The sequence below is a fragment of the Homalodisca vitripennis genome, chromosome 2 (assembly GCF_021130785.1).
Source record: "Homalodisca vitripennis isolate AUS2020 chromosome 2, UT_GWSS_2.1, whole genome shotgun sequence".
Classification (NCBI taxonomy): Eukaryota; Metazoa; Arthropoda; class Insecta; order Hemiptera; family Cicadellidae; genus Homalodisca; species Homalodisca vitripennis.
Window position 1 is genome coordinate 205,124,453 of NC_060208.1, and position 9,325 is coordinate 205,133,777.

Consider the following 9,325-nt stretch of genomic DNA (forward strand, 5'->3'; position numbering starts at 1 on the left):
CAAAGGGCTGCACAAAGCTACATGGAGGTAATATCGACATACAGCCTAGAGTGTAGTGCACGGTATATGTGTCACCACACTGTAACACAGCCGCAGTGAGATGAATGGCGTGTTGCAAAGGCTGCACAAAGCTACATGGAGGTAATATCGACATACAGCCTAGAGTGTAGTGCACGGTATATGTCACCACACTGTAACACAGCCGCAGTGAGATGAATGGCGTGTTGCAAAGGCTGCACAAAGCTACATGGAGGTAATATCGACATACAGCCTAGAGTGTAGTGCACGGTATGTGTCACCACACTGTAACACAGCCGCAGTGAGATGAATGGCGTGTTGCAAAGGCTGCACAAAGCTACATGGAGGTAATATCGACATACAGCCTAGAGTGTAGTTCACGGTATGTGTCACCACACTGTAACACAACCGCAGTGGGATGAATGGCGTGTTGCAAAGGCTGCACAAAGCTACATGGAGGTAATATCGACATACAGCCTAGAGTGTAGTTCACGGTATGTGTCACCACACTGTAACACAACCGCAGTGGGATGAATGGCGTGTTGCAAAGGCTGCACAAAGCTACATGGAGGTAATATCGACATACAGCCTAGAGTGTAGTTCACGGTATGTGTCACCACACTGTAACACAACCACAGTGGGATGAATGGCGTGTTGTAAAAGGCTGCACAAAGCTACATGGAGGTAATATTGGACATACTTCTAGAGTGTAGTTCACGGTATGTGTCACACACACTGTAACACAACCGCAGTGGGATGAATGACGGTTTGTTAAGGGCTGCACAAAGCTACATGGAGGTAATATCGACATACAGCCTAGAGTGTAGTTCACGGTAATGTGTCACCACACTGTAACACACTGCCGCAGTGGGATGAATGGCGTGTTGCAAAGGCTGCACAAAGCTACATGGATGTAATATCGACATACAGTCTAGAGTGTAGTTCACGGTATGTGTCACCACACTGTAACACAACCGCAGTGGGATGAATGGCGTGTTGCAAAGGCTGCACAAAGCTACATGGATGTAATATCGACATACAGTCTAGAGTGTAGTTCACGGTATGTGTCACCACACTGTAACACACACAACCGCAGTGGGATGAATGGCGTGTTGCAAAGGCTGCACAAAGCTACATGGAGGTAATATCGACATACAGTCTAGAGTGTAGTTCACGGTATGTGTCACCACACTGTAACACAACCGCAGTGGGATGAATGGCGTGTTGCAAAGGCCTGCACAAAGCTACATGGATGTTAATATCGACATACAGCCTAGAGTGTAGTTCACGGGTATGTGTCACCACACTGTAAACACTGCCGCAGTGGGATGAATGGCGTGTTGCAAAGGCTGCACAAAGCTACATGGATGTAAATATCGACATACAGTCTAGAGTGTAGTTCACGGTATGTGTCACCACACTGTAACACAACCGCAGTGGGATGAATGGTGTGTTGCAAAGGCTGCACAAAGCTACATGGAGGTAATATCGACATACAGCCTAGAGTGTAGTTCACGGTATGTGTCACCACACTGTAACACAACCGCAGTGGGATGAATGGCGTTTTTGCAAAGGGCTGCACAAAGCTACATGGAGGTAATATCGACATACAGCCTAGAGTGTAGTTCACGGTATGTGTCACCACACAGTAACACAGCCGCAGTGGGTTGAATGCTTTTTGCAAGGGCTGCACAAAGCTACATGGAGGTAATATCGACATACAGCCTAGAGTGTAGAGCACGGTATGTGTCACCTCACTGTAACACAAACCGCAGTGGGATGAATGGCGTGTTGCAAAGGCTGCACAAAGCTACATGGAGGTAATATCGACATACAGCCTAGAGTGTAGAGCACGGTATGTGTCACCACACTGTAACACAACCGCAGTGGGATGAATGGCGTGTTGCAAAGGCTGCACAAAGCTACATGGAGGTAATATCGACATACAGCCTAGAGTGTAGTGCACGGTATACAATGGATCTGTTCTCATGAGCCTCACCACCACAGTGTTTTATGTCATAGAATTCTATACAAAACGCCACTAGAAACACAATACGTTCTGAGGATTATTATACCACTATAGAACACTTCTGTGACGTACCTGTAGTTCTATACCAAATAAAGTGCACAATGCAATATTTTGCAGTGATTTACGTTTTGAATATTAGTGTAAAATATAATTAACGCAAAAACTGTGTCGGGTGGATTTTCTGTGGTAAAAAGTTACATGTTTTAAATCATGAAAGTTATCTCACAAGAAAATCGAATTATATTTATTTACCACCAAAAAAGGAGCATTTCTTGAGGCGAAACGTGTTGAATACGGAATGTGAATATTGTACCGTTGTGTATGATAATTAACACTATGGCTATGGAAGGCACCACCTTGCTGTTATAACATCAACATATGTAGGGAACATGTGTCGGCTGCGGTGGCAAATATATTAGTTTCATTCGTATGTGTTGTTGGGGAAAACTCAGTTAAATATTTTAATATATATTAGCCTAAGTTTAACCCTCAAAGCTATCAGAGATAACATGAAGTTATTTTGTCAAGAATAACTTGAGAATTAACTTTACAGAAGAGAAATTGGGGGAAAACGTATATTTAGCTATATTTAGTTATATTTAGCACCGAAATCCTGATAAGGTTTATATATAGTTTTGTAAAACTTTACTACTGTGTTATATAACACATAACTTAAGGAAACGGACTCTGTCTTGCTAATTGGTGGCCAGAGCACAAAAGGTCTTTAAAAACAAAAACTAAACTGCAAAGCTAGAAACTCATTTGTTGTACTGAATAACTAAAAATTTCTAGTAATTTGCTAGTGAACATCATTTTGCTACCGATAATTAAAAACTGAAAATAAGATGTTTGATAGTAAACCCAGAATTATTAAGATAACTTGTTTACAGATCTGTAGTGAATAGTTTACACGCTAACTTACGTTATCTGGCATATCAGCTGTTTTATCCGTACTAAACCTTTATCCCTAATCAATATTAAATTTTGTTATTGTAAAAACATTCAGGTATTTCACTAAAATGGGTCGTACGCTGTCAAGAAGTCCCTAATGCCGGGTAAACAAACGAAGTGCCCCCACTATAAGCCTAAAGTGTTGGGAAAACTTTACAAAACAGAGGGGTTTGTTTGTCGGACTTAACTGAATCAATCTCAGAGTCTCTGAGAAGTTAACTGGTCACGTACTCGCAACTCTGTGAGTCTGGCGAGGCGCAATACTTCATTCTCCGTTATACTGACCGTGGGCTTTCTGAGTAGCGTACAATCTACGTTATACTATGCGCATTACAAGTATCTTATTGTTCTTTTTTTCTTCTTTCATAAGATAAACTTTTATTTGACAAAATAAATACAAAAACTTTGGAAACGTTGTTGACAAACAATAGATAACAATAAGACCGAGGTACTTATTTTTACTCTATTATATTGGTTACAAATTAATTCAAATTCAAACTTTTTTATTCAAGAATAAAAATTTGTTTAGAATGCAGTTATTTTTATACCCTCTAGCCAAACCTATTTGAGAGGAAAATCTAAGAAAACAACATATAAAAAATACTACAACTATTAATTAAAAATACAAACGTGGAGATTAAAAGTCGTATCCCAAATTTGAATTCCAAATAAATTGTATCATAATACATTAAAAACTTGATAAACAACTAAAACAAACATTTTATATATATATATATATATATATATATATATATATATATTTGACATGTAACAAAACATAATTTTACATATTTTCACAATTTTCTATATTATATTTACATAACAGAGAAACCAAGGAAAAAGGCATGAACATCTCAGAAATATATAAAGAAAACTTTGATTTTCAAACTGATTAAAGCATTCGACCATATTAAAACATATTATGACTGGATTGAGTATTATTATACACTAAAACATACTAATGTATAATGTTTATTTTTCAATGTGATCATTGAGAAAAATTAACATCACAGAAAAACACCCATTTTTTATAACCATAAATATCAAATCAAATAAACAAGATAAATAATTATTCCCATCAATATATTAGTGTTTGTACTTTAAATCAATTAAACATATAAAAAACTACACATAAACATAATAATAATAATACGAGATTACGTCATACTACGTGTCGTAATAGGTTTCATGCAAAAATTCAGGTTGTTTAAAGTATTATGTATTCTGTAATATTCTCGTTGTCATTATGATTGTCCTTAAGAATAATGTAGAAATGACAGTTTGACGTTTAATTGTGTCAAGCTAAAATATACGACCTGTAAACCTTGTAATGGTTTGAACATTTTTTACTACGGTATGTTTTCAATCCGCTACAAAATTAGTAAAGTTGATCGATTCCTTTCTTAGGAGAAACTCAAGTTTATATTTTTAAGAAGAAGCCGATCCTCTTTTATGCCTTATTCTGCCCGTCCTCATGGGCCACTGGCCTGTGCGAGGATCTTATCAAACAGAATAAAGAGGTGAGTCGATACAGTAAAAGGTTGATGGTACTGATAAAAAGTGCGGTCACAGACAGGATTCGAACTTGCGTTATCTCTAACTCAGACTTAGCTCCAACTTTTAGGCCGCTCGGCCATTGGCAGTCGGCAGAATATGTTTATTTATTCCGCTATTTTATAGTTGCCATCATCGCCTCCCATAAGACCAATACAAAAATGTTCCCTAATACTCAGACACATCCCATGAAGTTATACGTACCATCATCTAACTCGATATTTCTTGATATAAAAATTAAGCTTTATGCAAAATTGCAAGTATATATAGGTCACTTTGTTCTCGAGATATTGTGCGGAGAGACATACAAAAATTTTCCAGACCCTCGAGTGATGTGCTTCGCTGACGTTTGCCAATAAATTTAATACGGAAATCATAACACAGTGAAGTCCGATTTAGTGCTATTAGTACAAAAATTCAATATATTAACTATGTCCTATTTGGTTATTTTCCGACAACCTATATTTCTTTGGTAACATAAAAATATAGTAGACAAATGTATTACATGATACGCGGAATAAAAGTTGATTCTCATTTGGTACGAATTTCAGAAATATAGAGATAAAAACATTATATACAGTTTAAAACAATAAAAATGCAATATGACTATTGAGCATCAAATATATGTGTGTTATAACTAAATTTTGTCGTGTGTGATCGCGTCAAGCCACATTTTATTAAATTCTTGGCATGGAATCTAAATAATTCATAACTGTAAAAAAATACCTAACTTTATGCAAAATTGCAAGTATATATAGGTCCACTTTGTTCTCGAGATATTGTGCGGAGAGACATACAAAATTTTCCAGACCCTCGAGTGATGTGCTTCGCTGACGTTTGCCAATAAATTTTAATACGGAAAATCATAACACAGTGAAGTCCGATTTAGTGCTATTAGTACAAAATTCAATATAATTAACTATGTCCTATTTGGTTATTTTCCGACAACCTATATTTCTTTTGGTAACATAAAAATATAGTAGACAAATGTATTACATGATACGCGGAATAAAAGTTGATTCTCATTTGGTACGAATTTCAGAAATATAGAGATAAAAACATTATATACAGTTTTAAAACAATAAAAATGCAATATGACTATTGAGCATCAAATATATGTGTGTTATATAACTAAATTTTGTCGTGTGTGATCGCGTCAAGCACATTTTATTAAATTCTTGGCATGGAATCTAAATAATTCATAACTGTAAAAATACCTAACTATATAACTAAATTACTTGCATGAGTACCAGTTTAGAGTCTTCGGTTTGCCCAAAAGGTAATCCTCATTACGTTCAAAATTGCTTTCACTAAAAAAATATTACAAACAATACTACTGAAAACCTTTTATTTTTGAAGTGAACTTTTAATTTACACTCTGAAAGAAGGCTCCATGTAAAATAAACAGCGAGCGAAAGCAATATTAAGTGTTAACTTAGACGATTCTTTAAATTTAATATCCAACTATGAATATAACACACTCACGAGGATGAAGATCTTGGAACAAACCCCATTCACTACAATTTGCTGTATGAAATAATTTAGAAGTATGACAACACATTTTACTTTATAAAAACTTATTTTTTTACAAGTGATAGTAATAAAATATTTATATTACATTAGTTGTTCAATTTCGTTTAGTTTATGAACAAATAACCTTTCTCAACAACAGCCAACAAAAGTTCATCCTTATACTTACATGTCGATAGTGAGAACCAAACTGGAAGAAAACCTTTTTGTTTTGTGATAGAAAACCGCACCGCAACAAGGAGTAGAAAGTGTGAACGACTTTGTTACGGTAACAAAAACTATATAAAACGACAAACCTGTATATTCCGGAGTATAGATCGTGTCACGCGGACGACAGGGGGAGAGGGGGAGGAGAACGCGTCACGCTCAGACCGCGAGTGAGAGGAGACTGAGCGTATTCCACTGCACACGCACGGAATGTTATGCGTATACAAACGAGGACATGCGCGTACAGACTTCACTAATTAGAGTAAAGGGACTGTTTACATCTCCTGAGGGCGCCCAGCTCGCTTCACACTTCAGAGTCACGAGTTCATCTCGCAACTCGTTGTAACTTTTTACATATAAAAATGTAACACGTTCAATATAAATCTGTGGCTATTCAAATATTTATTTATACACCTAAAGAAAACGTTTCGTAACTTGGACTGCATTAATTTATTTTTCAACTTGTTAAATTTCTAAGAATTCCACACTGTTAAGAAACTTGGTTGTTACAAGTGGTCATGTTTGTCTACATATGTGTGATAAATATGAGTATTATGTATGAACGAATCGAAATTAGAGATAATGCAGGTTCAAATCTGGTTGTGAGACTGAAGGACATGTGTTTATAGGGTCCCCATGTATTTTCACAAATTTTATTTCGTATTTTGTTTATTGAAATCCTTACACAGGGCCAGTGGGGCTCTGTGTAGACAATAGCAACAATAGGACCGGTCTGTACGTTACGTACGTATAGATCTTGGTAAAGGTTTTAAGATTTGCCATCGTTACATTGGCAGTCGGCAGAACATGTTTATTTATTCCGTATTTTATAGTTGCCATCATCGCCTCCCATAAGACCAATACAAAAATGTTTCCCTAATACTCAGACACATCCCATGAAGTTATACGTACCATCATCTAACTCGATATTTTCGATATAAAAATTAAGCTTTATGCAAAATTGCAAGTATATATAGGTCACTTTTGTTCTCGAGATATTGTGCGGAGAGACATACAAAATTTTCCAGACCCTCGAGTGATGTGCTTCGCTGACGTTTGCCAATAAATTTAATACGGAAATCATAACACAGTGAAGTCCGATTTAGTGCTATTAGTACAAAATTCAATATATTAACTATGTCCTATTTGGTTATTTTCCGACAACCTATATTTCTTTGGTAACATAAAAATATAGTAGACAAATGTATTACATGATACGCGGAATAAAAGTTGATTCTCATTTGGTACGAATTTCAGAAATATAGAGATAAAAACATTATATACAGTTTAAAACAATAAAAATGCAATATGACTATTGAGCATCAAATATATGTGTGTTATAACTAAATTTTGTCGTGTGTGATCGCGTCAAGCACATTTTATTAAATTCTTGGCATGGAATCTAAATAATTCATAACTGTAAAAATACCTAACTTTATGCAAAATTGCAAGTATATATAGGTCACTTTGTTCTCGAGATATTGTGCGGAGAGACATACAAAATTTTTCCAGACCCTCGAGTGATGTGCTTCGCTGACGTTTGCCAATAAATACGGAAATCATAACACAGTGAAGTCCGATTTCGTGCTATTAGTACAAAATTCAATATATTAACTATGTCCTATTTGGTTATTTTCCGACAACCTATATTTGTTTGGTAACATAAAAATATAGTAGACAAATGTATTACATGATACGCGGAATAAAAGTTGATTCTCATTTGGTACGAATTCCAGAAATATAGAGATAAAAACATTATATACAGTTTAAAACAATAAAAATGCAATATGACTATTGTGCATCAAATACATGTGTGTTATAACTAAATTTTGTCGTGTGTGATCGCGTCAAGCACATTTTATTAAATTCTTGGTATGGAATCTAAATAATTCATAACTGTAAAAATACCTAACTATATAACTAAATTACTTGCATGAGTACCAGTTTAGAGTCTTCGGTTTGCCCAAAAGGTAATCCTCATTACGTTCAAAATTGCTTTCACTAAAAAAATATTACAACAATACTACTGAAAACCTTTTATTTTTGAAGTGAACTTTTAATTTACACTCTGAAAGAAGGCTCCATGTAAAATAAACAGCGAGCGAAAGCAATATTAAGTGTTAAGGTAGACGATTCTTTAAATTTAATATCCAACTATGAATATAACACACTCACGAGGATGAAGATCTTGGAACAAACCCCTATTCACTACAATTTGCTGTATGAAATAATTTAGAAGTATGACAACACATTTTACTTTATAAAAACTTATTTTTTTACAAGTGATAGTAATAAAATATTTATATTACACTAGTTGTTCAATTTCGTTTAGTTTATGAACAAATAACCTTTCTCAACAACAGCCAACAAAAGTTCATCCTTATACTTACATGTCGATAGTGAGAACCAAACTGGAAGAAAACCTTTTTGTTTTGTGATAAGAAACCGCACCGCACAAGGAGTAGAAAGTGTGAACGACTTTGTTACGGTAACAAAAACTATATAAAACGACAAACCTGTATATTCCGGAGTATAGATCGTGTCACGCGGACGACAGGGGGAGAGGGGGAGGAGAACGCGTCACGCTCAGACCGCGAGTGAGAGGAGACTGAGCGTATTCCACTGCACACGCACGGAATGTTATGCGTATACAAACGAGGACATGCGCGTACAGACTTCACTAATTAGAGTAAAGGGACTGTTACATCTCCTGAGGGCGCCAGCTCGCTTCACACTTCAGAGTCACGAGTTCATCTCGCAACTCGTTGTAACTTTTTACATATAAAAATGTAACACGTTCAATATAAATCTGTGGCTATTCAAATATTTATTTATACACCTAAAGAAAACGTTTCGTAACTTGGACTGCATTATTTATTTTTCAACTTGTTAAATTTCTAAGAATTCCACACTGTTAAGAAACTTTTTTGTTACAAGTGGTCATGTTTGTCTACATATGTGTGATAAATATGAGTATTATGTATGAACGAATCGAAATTAGAGATAATGCAGGTTCAAATCTGGTGTGAGACTGAA

General features: G+C 35.6%; 1 protein-coding gene across 5 annotated transcripts in view; it reads right to left on the minus strand.

The window, feature by feature from the left end:
• LOC124355306 (Down syndrome cell adhesion molecule-like protein Dscam2) overlaps positions 1–8,902 on the minus strand; it is a 92,694-nt gene extending 83,792 nt beyond the window's left edge. For 3 of the 5 annotated variants that reach the window (XM_046806398.1, XM_046806394.1, XM_046806393.1), the window contains exon 1: positions 8,680–8,901. The gene's annotated coding sequence lies outside the window, so the exon portion shown is untranslated. Of the gene's footprint in view, positions 1–8,679 lie in introns of all 5 variants that reach the window. The other 2 variants (XM_046806396.1, XM_046806395.1) reach the window with 1 other exon arrangement.
• Between the last annotated feature and the right edge of the window lie 423 nt (positions 8,903–9,325).